The sequence below is a fragment of the Cibotium barometz genome, chromosome 34, assembly GCF_041138505.1.
Source record: "Cibotium barometz isolate CiBa-2024 chromosome 34, ASM4113850v1, whole genome shotgun sequence".
NCBI lineage: Eukaryota > Viridiplantae > Streptophyta > Polypodiopsida > Cyatheales > Cibotiaceae > Cibotium > Cibotium barometz.
In genome coordinates this window covers 48,755,338-48,771,722 of record NC_141079.1, presented here as the reverse complement: position 1 = coordinate 48,771,722, position 16,385 = coordinate 48,755,338, and positions in this window count along the sequence as shown.

Sequence of the window (16,385 nt, the reverse complement as noted above, 5' to 3'; positions counted from 1 at the left end):
AGCACTTTAGTCAAGGTCGCGGGCACTTATAGTAGCCTTGGACACATAGAGAGAGAGAGAGTGTCAAGGACTATGGAGTTTAGGGACTTGAGGCACTGGTCGCGGGCTATCAAGTAAGAGGGAAACTTGATACAGGGTCCAGGTGTGCTAGGATTATTCACTTGAGGGGAGGTGTTGAAATATACAAGTGAATAGGGTGTGTGTGGGAACAAGCTCTTGGATAGAGGCTGTAATAGAGGAGATGTAATTGTGAAAGAACCTGTGAAGAATCTACTGGGAGAGAATAATGGGTAGCATGAGGGAATTTAGGAGTGTGGAGATATTCTGGGAGATATTCAGGGAAAAGAGAAGAGGTGGAGAGAATCAGGCAAAAGGTGGAGATATTCTAGGAGTGAATCATAGAGAAATCAATGGGATTAGATGCTTGATGTAAACTCTATAAATTGAGGCATAGCCCTAATGAGAATTTGCTGGTTTTTGAGTATCCATGCCTACATTAATCTATGTGCTAATTATTCACTAATTACGTCTTAATCATTTGCTAATCACTTCGTTAATGATGTTGATTCTAGTGCATGATCCACCATAGCTCATCATTATGCTCAAATTTCAACAATCTATTCACCTCACATTCTCGTCACTCCTATTCTCATCGCATCCATCCATCCATCCATTCCTCTCTATCTGATTCGCATCACATATCATCACATCTATTTACCTGTCATTCATATCACATCTATTCTCATCACATCCATCCATCCATTCATTCCCATCTATCTGATTCGCATTACATGTATTCACCTTACATTCTTGTCACTCCTATTCTCATTGCATCCATCCGTCCATTCATTCCCATCTATCTGATTAGCATCACATATCATCACATCTATTTACCTCTCATTCTCATCACATATCATCACATCTATTTACCTCTCATTCTCATCACATCTATTCTCATCACATCCATCCATCCATTCATTCCCATCTATCTGATTCGTATTACATCTCATCACATCTATTCACCTCACATTCTCGTCACTCCTATTCTCATCGCATCCATCCATCCATCCATTCCCATCTATCAAATTTGCATCACATATCATCACATCTATTTACCTCTCATTCTCATCACATCTATTCTCATCACATCCATCCATCCATTCATTCCCATCTATTCTCATCACATCCATCCATCCATTCATTCCCATCTATCTGATTCGCATTACATATCATCACATCTATTTATAGAATGTAAGAGAATTCTTATTTTTGATATAAAGATTCTTTACGCATCTATTTATGCATAAGAACAACTTCAGTGGGAAATGACACTTTTATAAAAATCTGTTTATGCACCTATTTATGCATAAATTCAATTTTAAGGAGAATAACACTTTCGAAATAAAAATAAATCTTTTATGCATCTTTCTATGCATAAATTCAATTTTAATGAGAATAAGTCTTTTGAAATAAAAATAAATTTCTTTATGCATCTTTCTATGCATAAAATCGAAATTGATGAAAATAACTCTTTTGAAATAAAAATAAATTTCTTTATGCATCTTTCTATGCATAAAATCAAAATTGATGAGAAAAACTCTTTTGAAATAAAAATAACATTCATTCACATCCTATATCATTCATTCACATCCCGATTCACATGACATCATTCTCATCACATCTATTCTCATCACATCCATCCATCCATTCATTCCCATCTATCTGATTCGCATTACATCTCATCACATCTATTCACCTCACATTCTCGTCACTCCTATTCTCATCGCATCCATCCATCCATTCATTCCCATCTATCTGATTCGCATCACATATCATCACATCTATTTACCTCTCATTCTCATCACATCTATTCTCATCATATCCATCCATCCATTCATCTCCATCTATCTGATTCGCATTACATCTCATCACATATATTCACATTCTCGTCACTCCTATTCTCATCGCATCCATCCATCCATTCATTCCCATCTATCTGATTCGTATCACATATCATCACATCTATTTACCTCTCATTCTCATCACATCCATCCATCCATTCATTCCCATCTATCTGATTTGCATTACATCTCATCACATCCATTCACCTCACATTCTCGTCACTCCTATTCTCATCGCATCCATCCATCCATTCATTCCCATCTATTACATTCGCATCACATATCATCACATCTATTTACCTCTCATTCTCATCACATCTATTCTCATCACATCCATCCATCCATTCATTCCCATCTATCTGATTCGCATTACATCTCATCACATCCATTCACCTCACATTCTCGTCACTCCTATTCTCATCGCATCCATCTGATTGTACCAGAAAAGGAATGTCAAAGAAAAAAACAAAGAGATTCGAAGAAAGCAGTTAAGTTAGAGAAGTCTTTATGTTGGAGATATGCACCCACACAAGCACATCTTTCTCCCAATGCCCTTGCATGTCACCTGTATATTTCCCTATGGGAATCATAATTTTTTTCACTTCTTGAATCTCACTGGAAAATACTTGAACACATGATCCTATAACTAACCTCATCAATTCCAACCCTCCAGGTACATCTCTGTGGATAGAGGGAACATGGTATGACCCATCGCTTGGAGAACCCTCTACCTTATAGGTACCCCTAAAGAACTTCAATGCATATATAACCTATGCTTTGGATGTAACTCAACACCAACAACACCCCAACCTAGCTAGCGTATTTGCCCACGAAGAAGCCCAATCTCTAAGCATCATGCTTTGAGATCTGAGCATGATATGATGCACCGAGATACCTTGGACTGCCATCTATCCATGCCAAACATCGTTACATGGTGGTCTTAGCACTCATTCCACCAATTAGAAGATGCAGATCACTTCTACCACAACTACCTCATGTTAAAGAGTCTATGCCACTTCCCCAACCCATGAAGACATGGCAGGAATATCCTCTATATTGCCTATCGTTTTCCATGCTACCTCAGTAAGTTGCCTACTACCATCAAGGCCACCCAAGCTTCCCATCACTTTGCCCTGATCTGGCTTTAGAGCAATCTTAACCTGACCACTTAACCTTGGCCGCCGCACCGCCAACTTCATGGCATATCCTAACAGCTTCATCACCGACTTGGGTGTGCGCGGACGTGTGGTCCCCATTAGGAATGGGGTATGTTAACCACTCCACTGGTTAACATGGTTTCACCACTCCACTAGTTAGCCCTATCATGTACTAATGCACAAAATTTGTTGAATGATAAAATCTTGGAGCTCATTGGTGAGCCTATACATCTCTATCACATAGACACTTGTAAATTAAGCTCAAAGGCATGCTCACAGACGAGTGCAGGGATAAGCTCAAAGGCACTCTCAAAGACAAGCTTAAAGGAGATTGGATCAAAGGAGACAGTCTCAAAGGAGGTAATATTCAAGCTACATGAAAAGAATGTTTGTGTTGAATGTATACAAAGTACAATCTGCAATGGTTAGATTCTATAGTATGACGGTTGAATAATGTGGTGGTGTGCTAAAATTTGTTATTAAGCTTGATGACAGTGAAATTATAAAGGGTCAGAAGCTAGAATGAGTAAGCTAAACCCTCATGAACAGAGTGTTGAATCGTAATATCTTATCATATCATTTAGATTACTTTAGTGTGCAAATCCAAAATAAAATATGGTGGCTTGGTGCATTTGAGGTACCCAAAGAAGATCATGAGATATTGAAGGTTTTCTTCAATTTAATAGAGATACCAGAAGTTGTGAGACATCAAAGTGGCAGGGAACTTTTAAAGGTTGATGATTTTGGTGAGTACTTAGTAGAATGGCATCTTGCAGGAGATCTAAAAACTTTGAAGTACATGTTTGGTGTGTCAAATGGTTCCAATTCAAAGTTCCCTTGTTTGTATTATATACGATCTAGAAAAAAAGATAATATTGGAAGTAAACATTGGAGTGAAGAGACATGCATAGATGGCATTCCAAACCGTGATGACCAGCTTGTTTGTCGTGAGGATGAAATAATGGTACCAGTAGATCCAAAGTGGGATCCTATTCTTAACATTCCCTTAACCAGAGTCTATTTTTGCACTTTGCATGCCATGGTGAGAATTATTGAGAAATTGGTGTTTCAAATGAGTGTTTTGCATACAAGATGCAACCTGCTTTAGCTGCTCAAGCTGCATGTAGTAAATTAGAAGAATCTTTAATAAGAGATTGGATCACATGGAGGCGAAGTAAAAATCAAGAAGGATGAGAAAAAAATTGGTGCAAATGGAAATACTATGTGAATTCAACAGGGAGAGAACACCATGCAAATTAGTTGAGGTCTTAGTAAAGGATTGGCAGTCAATGGAAATGTAGAGAACAATCTGATGATGGTAGTCTTTAGTAAATGCAGAACTTTGTTGGTGCAACAATTGAATTAAAAAATAATAATGCTAATGTTAGTAGTCCTACTAAATTGTGAGAATGATACTTTATTTTGATATTTGTGTGTGTGTGTGTATGCACACATACATATACGTATATATATTGTCCTTAGTATCTCTTATCAAACTTGAGATTATAAAGTCTGAAAGATAAAGTCATCTCACTTCACTTAACTCCACTTCACTCTCAAAAAGTAGTATGGCACGCACGAAGAAGTATGCTCATAAAATCCCAGTTAAGGTATGACCACAACCGCCTCCTAATCCTAACAAAGAAGCTGATAGTGAACGTACACTTTTCGAGGATGGTGATGTTGCTCCACCACCAACAAGTTATGCAAACGCAAGAGCCCCTCCAAATCTAGCTCTAATGCATCCTCCACGGCCCCTTCACAGAAAGCGAAGATGGAGACCAGGCACGCTGTTGCCCTCCGAGAGATAAGGAAGTATCAAAAGGCAACAAATTTTCTTATATCAAAGGCTCCTTTTGCAAGGTTGGTCAGGGAAGTGATGCAAGATCTTCAAAAGACATCTATAAGGAGGTAATATACACAACATTACAGTAACTCCGTTGATCGTTGGTCGGCCCAAGCGTTGATGGCAATTCAAACAGTAGCTAAACATTATTTGGTTGATTTATTGCATGATGGAAAATTGGCAACTATCCATGCTAAGCGTATAACCATCAAAGATAAGGATTTACGATTGGTTTGTAGGATCTGCAACAATAGTGATGCCTTCAATCTTAACCTTGACATGATGTGAGGACCTGTAGGTGCTAGGATATATTTTAGTGAGAGGAACATTATGTACACTAAATCTAGCTTTGTACTCCTTACTTTTCTTGCACTCATTGGTATTTAGTTTGTCCCTCGTACCTTGTACTCAGATTTCAACTAAGTAATTTGTTCTATGAAATTTGTACCTTCTACTTTAATTATGGCAATTTTAACTTATCACAGCAATTTTAACTTATCACATAAACATGAATTTTGTGTGAGAGTAATTATTTTTTGTATCAAGCCTATGAAGCAATTTGGATAATAGTTAAGTGAAATTAAGCTGTGTATAGTATAGATAACATTTCAATGCAAATATCGATATTATTGTCACATTTCATTATGATATTGGTTTTTTTTTCAAACATTTAACACAAGAATTTTTGGATAGTATCAAAACATGAGACATGATTTCTATAATATATTTATGCAAAAATCACACTTCCATAGACAAAATTTTGTCTGGCCTTGGGAACAAGTATCAAAATATGCCGACATGTAAACTTTGTCAAAATGCTATGAAATCTGATGTGTGCATAGATCTGGGCCTGAGGGACACCCCAAACAAATTTGGGGTTGATCTCAGGCATGTAAAGCCCTAGCCGAAAGGGGCTTGGATTTGTGACATACCAACTTTGTCAAAATGCTACGATCTCAGCCCGAGGGACACCCCAAACATATTCAAGGCTAATCTAAGGCCTATAAGGCCTTGAGCAAAAGGTTGGTGTCTAACAAATTTGGGGCTGATCTAAGGCCTGTAAGGCCCCTAGATCAGCCCCAAATTTGTTTGGGGTGTCCCTCCGGCCCATATCTATGCACATCTAGACCCCCAGATGCCAGCCTTTGGCTAGGGGCCTTATAAGCCCCAAATTTGTTTGAGGTATCCCTCAGGCCCAAATCTATACACACATCTAGTTTTAATGAATTTAAAAAACTTTGAAATGTTTAGTAAATTCAAAAATTTGATAAAATCACTTTTGATTTTCTAAAAATGGCTATATTAACAAATTTTTCTCTCATTTTTGTTTATCTTCTTTTTCATTCATGGCTTGAACAAAGCAAACCCTATGCAGGGTGTGGCCCACAAAAGAGAGCAAGCCTATGTTGTCATCGCAAGACTTCAACACAGAAGCCGGAACCTCCTCTCACCAGGCCCACACCAATCGGAGGATGAGGTGCAACCCTAGCCTGAACCTCATCCCCCCAACCCCAGCTCTGGCCCCAGCCCCAACCCTATCCGCGACCGTGGCCCCAATCTCAACCTCAACCTCAACCTCAACCTCAGCCCTAGCCCCGACTGTAGCCAAGACACCGTAAACGAAGATGGAGGCCAAGTAATGTGACCTTGCAAGAAATCAAGCACTATCAAAATATAGTGCACAAATTAATTCCCAACAAGGCAACATTCGAGAGTCATATGCAAAATTCACAACAACTTAAGATTGAGAGGAAATCGCACATTTTGGGCTCGCAAGCAGATTGCCAACTGCCATATCGATGGACAGCACAAGCAATGGATGTTTTGCAAGTGGCTGTGTAGAGGCTTACCTAGTTAATTTGTATGGTGATACCTTGATAGTAGCTATACATAGAAAGAGGGTCACAATCACCGAAAAGGAAATGCGGCTAGTTGCTTGCGCAGATGGAGGGATACTCCTGGAGATGAGCTGTTTGTAAAAGTCTTTTGTAATCATATAACCCCATCGATATGTAATTTGATGACTTTGATAAATATCAAAACCTTTTCTATGCTCATTGTGTTGTGCTTTTGTTCATTTTCTATCTTGTTCATTTTCTGTCTTTTGGTAAGTTTATTGAAATTATTGTTTTTTAATTGTGTGTATTTGATTTTTATTGTGTCAACCAAAAAATGTCTACCATATTAAGTTTAATTTTTAAACACTTAGATATAGAATCAAATAGTTAAAATTTGATGAAATCAAATGAGCAAATGATGCAAAGATAAAAAAGAAACCTGATTTTTATTATTGTAAAGAGTACAAGAAATCCATGATCATATTACAAACTAGAGGCTATGTTCTCTGCCTCTTTCTACTTGGCTCACCAAAAGATGAAGAAGGGGCTTTGATAGCTGGGAGAAAAAATGTCTCCCCCCCAAGGTCCCTTTGGATTTCTAAGGGATCATGTATCCCTACAATGTGGCCAACTTCCACAAAGGCTTGTAGTGCACCCCCCGTTGCTTTGAGTATAGAAAAATTAACTTGGCGCGTCGCAAGAGCATGACTTTCTCCAAGATAGACATTGTAATAGGGATAGTTTTGAAACCAACAACTTTAGTTAATGCTTTCAACTTCAAAAATCTGTTTAAGCGCTGGGGAGCATACCTTATAGAAGATAATGATGTCGTCCACCATACGACCAATATATTCTTTCAAGGCTGAGTCTTGGACTTTTCCTTGCCTTTTGGATCTGCTGGCCTTCCTCAATGAGAACTCATCAATGTACAAGACATACTACAAACCAGAAGTGAAAAATTACGTTAGTACAAGTGCATGCATATGCCAGAATAACGTTCCGACTACCAAGTTCAAAAAAAATATTTTGTTTTATGATTAACTCAAAAATTGACATGTAGGCTGTTTTTAGATTGAAACAGAAAAAAAACATTCTTAAATTTTTCCTTGAATTTACCTGCTTAGCTTAATCTTGGTCTTTCTCCAATGCTGCCTCTCAAGGTCATTTCCTCGAATAGGCCTCCCTTCTTCACTTCCCATCGTTGGTATCTGGTGCTATTCTCGAGGCCTGAACGTCTCCTCTTGCAACCTTTTAAAATCTGCATCCGAAATATCATATTTGGGAGCAGCAACTTCAATTGATTCTTGGGCTTGGATGATGGGGGCTGATAGATCATCCAAGCGGCTACCATCATAGCGGCTGACTTCATTAATAGGTGGAACATCCTATATGATGAAGTCAATGAAGTCGTCTCCAGCATCTCAAACCAGTGCAATATAACTCATCTTCCCTTATGTCTAGGAGCTCCAAGACATCTTGCATTAGTAGGTACTCTTCACCCTCTATGATGATGGGTGTCAGGGATTCAAGGAGTGGGCCTTTAAATTCTATATGTTCAAGCTCTTGGATGCCTATGCATGATATTTCTAAACTCTTCTCAGCCTCTACTTGAGGATTAAGAGTTGTCTTTACTAGCTCTTGATTAAGGTATGTCAAGCATGGGATGTCAACAACAGGGTCAGCATATTCAAGCTTTGCCTGAATATCTATTGAGATAATGTAAATTGAAAAAGCAATATCCCGTTTAATCAAATTGATTGGAATATGCTCTTCTAAGGAGGTAGGAATGGAGGTTGTGAGGAGGTCTGGGGAGACATGCTAAGGCTCTCTTGATTACTTTCTTGTGGCTATCTCTGCTCTTCATGATGGAGAAGAGGAATTCCACAGGGATCCACCTAGAAATAGAATTGGGAATGCAAAAGGTAATTTCATCACATCCCAAGCAAGACACAAAGTTGTTAGGCTCTAGGGTAGACAACAAGCTCTCAAGCTCTATGTGCTTACAAAATCTAGTGTAAATTGAGTCAGTAAGGTGGGCATAGCACGTGTGACTAATCCACTCATCAAAGGCTACTCGACGATTAGGCATGATGATATCGAAATATATAAAATTACAAGTGATGAAGGCTAGAGAGTGAAAGCAAGTGAAAGTATAATGAAAGAAATGAACTTACTTATCCTTATATTATATTAAAAACTTACATCAATATTAAGATTTATAATTAAACTTACATTTATACTAATACCTATGTATAAAGTGCATTACATCAATCATAGATTTTCTTTTTGCGTCAAGAGCATATTTAATTTACACTTCTACTTATTTTTCAAGAACTTATAAATTGCTCGAACAAAACAATATTCTGAAAAACCCAAAAAAATTATGTCATTAATTTGAGATGGGGAATGCTATAACTACTCCACAATCTCAAGGATATGAGGGGCAATACATTTCTTGCATGTAATAGACTTTTCATGTCTACTCCTAACCTTTCTACCATCAACCTTAAAATAGAAGTTTGTAGGAGGATCATTTAACATCAGCGATATCTCTTATCTAAGAAAGGCTAGAGGCCAATTACTCTCCACGTTGGATGAAATTGTATCGTGGCCCTCCCAAAGAACATTCACATCCACCACAGTAGAGTGTGTGGGATCCCGTAAATCTTAATCTAAGCTTAGCCAATCGCCTCTTGAGAGTCTCCATCTTCTATACCTGAAACACATACATAACGTTCGTCACGCAATGAAGTACCTATTCATCAAAACAAACAACATTAGTAAAACTATATTTTTAGCAGTCACGTTCATTCTAGTTATATTCATTGTAATTCACCTGAACGTGACATCCGACTTTGTGACTCTGCACTCAATTGTATCATTGGACAAGTTCTCTTTGTAGTCCATTGATCACCCAAGAAATGTGTCATCTAGTCATCAGTTGGACTTTTGCAAGCATAGGTGATTTTATTTTTCTTTAGTTCTTCACAAGATGCAAAAAATAGAAAAATCAATCTAAAGGAAAAAACCAGCTCAAGTGAACATCTTTTGAGCCTGTGGATGGTTTCATTAGAGCCTGCACATCATTTGAGAGCTTTAGCCTACAAGCTTGAATCTGGTCTAAGCTGGGACGTGGCCATTCAAGATTAGACAAGGAAGGAAGTGGTATATTCTGCAAAGAGCTAAAATTATCTCCTCCCGTACGTAGAACGTACAATGAGTAATATATTTGTTTGGCAGCCAAACAACTTGCTTTTTTGTTCTCATACATCAATGTACCAATCTTAGCGTGGAGAACAATGATTTTTCCACTTAAACACTCCACAGACTGCCACTCTTCTAAAGTGGAAGGATACAAAGTTGGAAATCATCATGTGCTTCAAAATCAAAAAATAAAAACAACTATATTAATTTTAAAAAATACCTCATACTCACTGCTTGGCTTGTGCCTTGGAATTTGGTTATCTGGATGCAAGCGGATTTGTTTGTGCAAATCTACGTGTTGAATAAGAACTTATGTTCTCATAGTTGCACCATCAATTTGTCTTCTAAACTCTAATATTCTACCTTTCCAATATTTTAATAAATCAGTTGTGTCTCTTAGCTTTACTTTTAAAGAGCCTCAAGTGCTTGGTCACATTAAGACCCAAAGTGAATTTACAGTATTGTTCATGAATCCATTTTTCCTCCTTATCTCTGTGATTAAAAATCTCCATGTGCAGTGTGTATATTACTTATATTCTTCCTTCTTTGAGACATCTACAGTAAAGAAACAAATTTATTAAATAGATAAAAATTAATAAAATGATACCTCAATGTAAGCCATTGGATTAACCAACATGTTGAAATTAATATTTTTGCACTCATAAACTAAACTAGCAAGAGACTGAACTTGATTTTACTTTTTTGCCAGAGTTCCAACAAGCAGTCTCGAAACCAAAAAAAACTTAGAGGTTTAAAACCTACAAAGGGAAAAGAGACAAATTTCAGATATTATCAAGATTACTAATAAAACAGAAAATCAAAAACTTTGAATAAAAAGAGAAAGAAAATTGCTTGTTATCTTCTCCTTTCCCAAACTTAAAAAACTACAAACCAACACCAAAGCTTCAAAAATTGTAGACCAACACCAAATATTTTGAATTAGTCTCCACCCCATAGCACAAGAACAACATACAAGAGAGGATGCAAACTGTAAATTTTTGCCTTTAAAAAAACAAGAGAAGAAGAAATAACTTTATGAATACCATGAGAAATTAGCATTATCACATTGAGCTTCTATTAAAAGGAGAAAACATTTTACCAAAACATGAACATACTAAAGAGAAGCCTATCTGTAAAGTTTTTTATTTTTTCGTAAAAGAACAGAGAAGAAAGACTACCTTCAAGAACATAATGAGAAATCAACAATATCTCAAAGAGATTATGTCCAAATGAGATAAAAGTTACCATAAGATAGACATATTAGAGAGGATGCTTACAATAAATTTTTATGAGAAACAAAGCAAGGAAGTGTAAAATATGATAAAATTGAATTCCACAGAGAAGAAAAGGAGGGAAAGTGAAAAGGGGGGGAAATCAAAGCATAAAAAGTGAAAGAGGGAAAGAAATTTGTGATTGAGAAGGAACATGACACACCAATATTTTATTGTGAGAGGACCACAAGGCACATCTGACATTTCTTTAGTTTTATAATATTTGGTCCCAATATTATAGTCCTTTAGCTTAATCTTGTAAGATTTGGTGGCAGAAGATTCAAAAAAATCCATGTTACATGGATATGGAATCCTAGCTCTCTCATTGGCTAGCCCATTCTTTTTTTAATATTTTCTCAGAGGGCCCTTTTGTGAGTCCATATTTTTCCTTATATGATTCGTGTTTCTCAACATTGTGGGGCTCTTGGATTTGCTTTCATGTGATGAAAGTGAGGCTTATGGAAGCTTGCTATCAAGCCTTGGGAGTGTGGTGTAAAGCTCATTACAGTGGCCATGGTAGAGGAGTTTTGTAGATAACCCGTGCACATGACTATCTCTGGCCAACTTCGTTCAACCCAAAAAGTAACCTTGCCGGAGCATCTACTTTAATAATCGGAGTAAGCTATTCACACTATTATCGCTCCATCCATATGTTGTTTGAAAATTCAAGGATTTTCAACATGCCCACAAAGTTGAGTACTAAGGTGTGACCTAATGAAGGTATTTCTCTCTTATTCTTAACCCTAATGATTAATAGAGTACATAATGAGATTAAGATTAAAGTTTAGAGTACTAACCTTCTTTTAGGTTCTTCTTAATCCTAATGATTAATAGAGCACATAATGAGATTAAGATTAAAGTTTAGAGTACTAACCTTCTTTTAGGTTCTTCTTTTTCTCCTTTTTTGTGAGCATGCTTAATGTGTGTTGGTCTTTTCTATGTCTCTTATTTTTGGTAGGTAGAGTTCATTAATGTGTTCTTAATCACTTTTTTTAATTTTATGTTTTGTGGGTCTTGCATTAATTCTCTCCTTTGGCTTGACAATAAAGAGATAAGTCCTCTTTTTCTTGTAATCGTTAATGCAAGCTCTATGTTTATTGCACCCTTGGGTACTGGGTTTAGGTTTAGCTTAGTGCATGAAGTATGCATAGAACTTATGCATAAGCTTTATGCATAGAGCGTAAAGCTTATGTATAAAGCTTAATGCATGCTCAAAGCTTATGCATAAAGCTTATGGTTTAAAGCCTTATGCAGAGCTCTATACATAAATCTTAATGCATTAAGCTTAAAGCATGCATAGAGCTTATGCATAAAGCTTAATGCATGCTTAAAGCTTATGCATTAAGCTTAAAGCATGCATAGAGTTTATGCATAAAGCCTTATGCATAGAGCTTAATGCATTTAAGCATGCATAGAGTTTAGGTAGATAGATTTCATTAAATATGTTACTACTCACTTTTTTAATTTTGTGTTTTGTAAGTCTTGCACTAATCCTCTCCTTCAGCTTGATAATAAAGAGGTAATCCCTCTTTCTCTTGTAATCGTTAATGCAAGCTCTATGTTTATTGCACCCTTGGGTGTTGGTAGGTTTAGCTTAGTGTATAAAGCTTATGCCTAAGCTTTATGCATAGATCTTAATGAACACTTTAAGCCTATGCATAAAGCTTTAAGCTAGTGCATGTTTTAAGCTTTTGCATTAAAGATCAATGTGTTTAAGCTTTATGTATAGAGCTTAATGTAAGCTTTGAGCTTATGCATTGAAGCTCAATGCATAAGCTTATACATAAGTTTATGCATAAAGCTCTATACATGCATAGAGTATATACATAAACATATATGTTTTTTAAGTCCTCCTTGTTCTATACACATAATAGTTATGTTTTTATGATATAGACATGTGGGGGAGAATCTAGACTCGACAAGTCCACTGGCTCGTCGTTCGGTGTCCATCAATAATGATCCAAATATGGAGCGGCTCTCGCAGTTGGCCTGTAAGATTCCTCCTCTTCAGTATCTAGAAGGTTAAGACATCACTGTACACTTTTTCCTGACTTTAATCTTTGAAATAGTTCATTTTCTCTTAAATTGACTTAGAGAGAGAAAATATTCTAGAGAGAGATAATACAGTTTTGAGATATTTTTCGATACAAAGTTAACCTTTAATTTTAAGATGAATTCCCCTGAAACAGAAGTTTAAAAAGAGTTTTTAGATGTGGATTAGAAATTAATTCAATATGTGCACTAGACACCTTAACCTAGGGGTACCTATTTTCAAAAAAATTTCGGATTAAGGTCCAAAGAGTGTTCTAATGGACCTATGGGATTAATCCAAGTGTTTAGATAAGAAAAATGCAAGAAGAAAAGAAAATCCATTAAAAAATGAGTAAATTTTCATATAAGATGAAGAGTTGACCTGTATTTGTACTTAGTCTTAAAAAAATGTGAATTTTGACTCCTATATGGAGAGAGAATCCCACTTCAAGGAGGCGCCTAGAAATCACATCAAAGGGGTCATTTTTTATTCAAAAAATACATAAGGTGGCTAGATATTTCATCTCTCATCTCTCCTCTTCCAAACTAGATCAAAAAGTGGGCATAACTAGTCTAAATCTTATCCAAATTGGCCCAAACTGAAGCTAGAAGCCTCTAGATCCCAGTTGGGCTTGGTTGGTGGCCTCCCTCACCTATAAATAGAACCCTATTCCTTTGTATTTTCACTCTAGTGTAATTTTTATTTTAGTGTATTTCCTTGCCTATCCATTGTGAAATTTTGGTGCTTCACTAAACCTCTTCTTCTCTTGAAGACTACCCTCTTCTCTTGGTGGCCAAGCCTCTTCCTTGAGAGCTACACATCTCCTTGCAAGATAAAGAATCAAGCTCACACCAAGGGTAAGCCTAAACAATGATGCTTATACTATCTTCTTCTCCTCTACATGCTCTGAAAGCATGAAGATGCACGATTCTCTTCTTGAAGTCCTTTTTTATGGATTAAGTAGATGATTAATCTCTTTCTTAAGCATTAGGAGATCTTCTTTTCTCTTCCATATGTTTTGAAATCTCTCTAATCCATGGTTCCTCTTAAACCATGTGGAGTTGGTTTATATGCTAATCTTTCATGCCTATGGTCATGATTTATGATTAATACTCATGTTTAGAATGAAGATAATCTTTCTTTTTGGTTATGCATCCATGAAGGATGAATCTCCTTCTTCTCTTCTCTTCCGCATGCTTGGAAGCATGTTATTTTCATGGTTATCTCTTTAGACCATGCTTTCTAAATCAAGTAGATGATTAATGGGTAAAGATGTTAACCCTCATGCTTAATACTTTATTTTAAGGTTTTTAATGATGTTTAGATGCATATATGTTTATGCATAAATATTCTAAATGCTAAAAGAAGAATTTTCATTATATTTTTGTGTATACATTCTTAGTATGTGTATACATAAATGTGTAAATGTCAAAAAAGTGAATTTTTTACCATATTAGATACTTGGATAATACGGGAAAGCTATGGTAAAAATTTTATCATTAGAAAATGAATTTAAATTTATGCATAATAAATTTTATGCTAAAAGTGGAGTTTTGAGCATTATTCATTTGCCATAAAAATAAAGAAGGTTATGCACAAATTTTTCTAGATTCATTCAATTTATGGAAATTGTGGAAAGATTCACATAAATTTTTTCTTTCATAAAAATTAGACTTTTGAGTATATTACATTTTAGAAATTATGAGAAGGTTATGTATAATTCTTCTCTAATTTTTAAATGAGATTATGAATATAATTCATTTAGATAAAAATGAATTAGTATGTGTGCATAAATATTTTATGCTGAAAGAGGAATTATGGTTATAATTCATTTTGTAAATCCCATAAGGATGTATGCATAAATCTTTTATTCAAAAAGAGGAATATCGAGCATATTTTATTTTGGGAAAATTGAGAAAAGAATGTGAAAATATTCATAGGATTGTATCGAGAAAACATGGATAAATTTTTCATCAGAAAGAGGAATCACGAGCATATTTAACTTTTGGAATTATGAAGTATACGTCTAGATTCTCAAAAAATAGAATCTTAAGTACGTTCTGAATGGGAAAAAGGTGAGTGAAAACTCTTACCATAATTATTAGTGTTAAATCGAGAATTCCACCATGATCAGATTTAATGATTTATGGACAAGGAAATTACATAAAGGCTTTCTACGATGATTAAAGAATTGGTTTGAGACTGACTGAAATAACCTAATAAAGAATCTAATCCAACCCGTATTGTGTCTCTTGGTTAGGTTTTGACAGGAAAAGGATTTCCTAGAAAAAGACCAGAAACATGCTTAGTTAGATGAATGTAAATACTTGAGATTAACTTATTCCAAGATTCCCTGGGAAAGGATTCTAGAATTCTTAAAAGGATCGAGGATCTAAAAGTGAATAGAAATTCAAAAATCAATTGAATTAAGTCGAGAATAAAGTTGTCTTTAACTAAGCCAAGTAATGGCTGAGACTTAGAAAGTTCTGTCAATATGAAAAGTAGAGTAATTGCACTCTTAACCTAGTTGATTGTGGGACAAAAATTCTGATAACTAGATCAAGGAAAGTTGATAATCAAACCTGATTCACTCAAACAGCAAAATGAGACCATCTTGTTTGTGGAAATCCAAATAAGATGTGAAATAATTTAGAATGATATGGAATGATGTAAAATAATGTGGAATGATATGGAATGATGTGAAATAATGTGGAATGATGTGTTGAATGATGTGAAATAATGTGAAATGATGTGTCAGTATAAACGCTTCAAATAACGTCAAAAAAATAGCATCGCTTATAGCGACGCTTACACCCTGACACCTTTCCACTTTCCTTTATAAAAGATGCACTATAAATATCGCTACCTCCTCTTTCTATTGTAATGAAGGTTAGCCAAGGTAGACTTCTTTGATACCTTTGCCTTCTTTCCCTTGACCCCTTCCAAGTTGACTACATCAGCTCTACATTTGGATGGCTCTTCCAAGTCATTTGTATTGCTTGCCTCTAGTTGTGGATCTTCATCGTCTTCATCTGATATTTCAATTAGTAAATGAGTTCTACTTTGTTCTTTCTTGCTTGTACCATTTCTTCAAATTGTCTATTCTATTCCTGATTTTATCTAGGTTGTAGGTGCC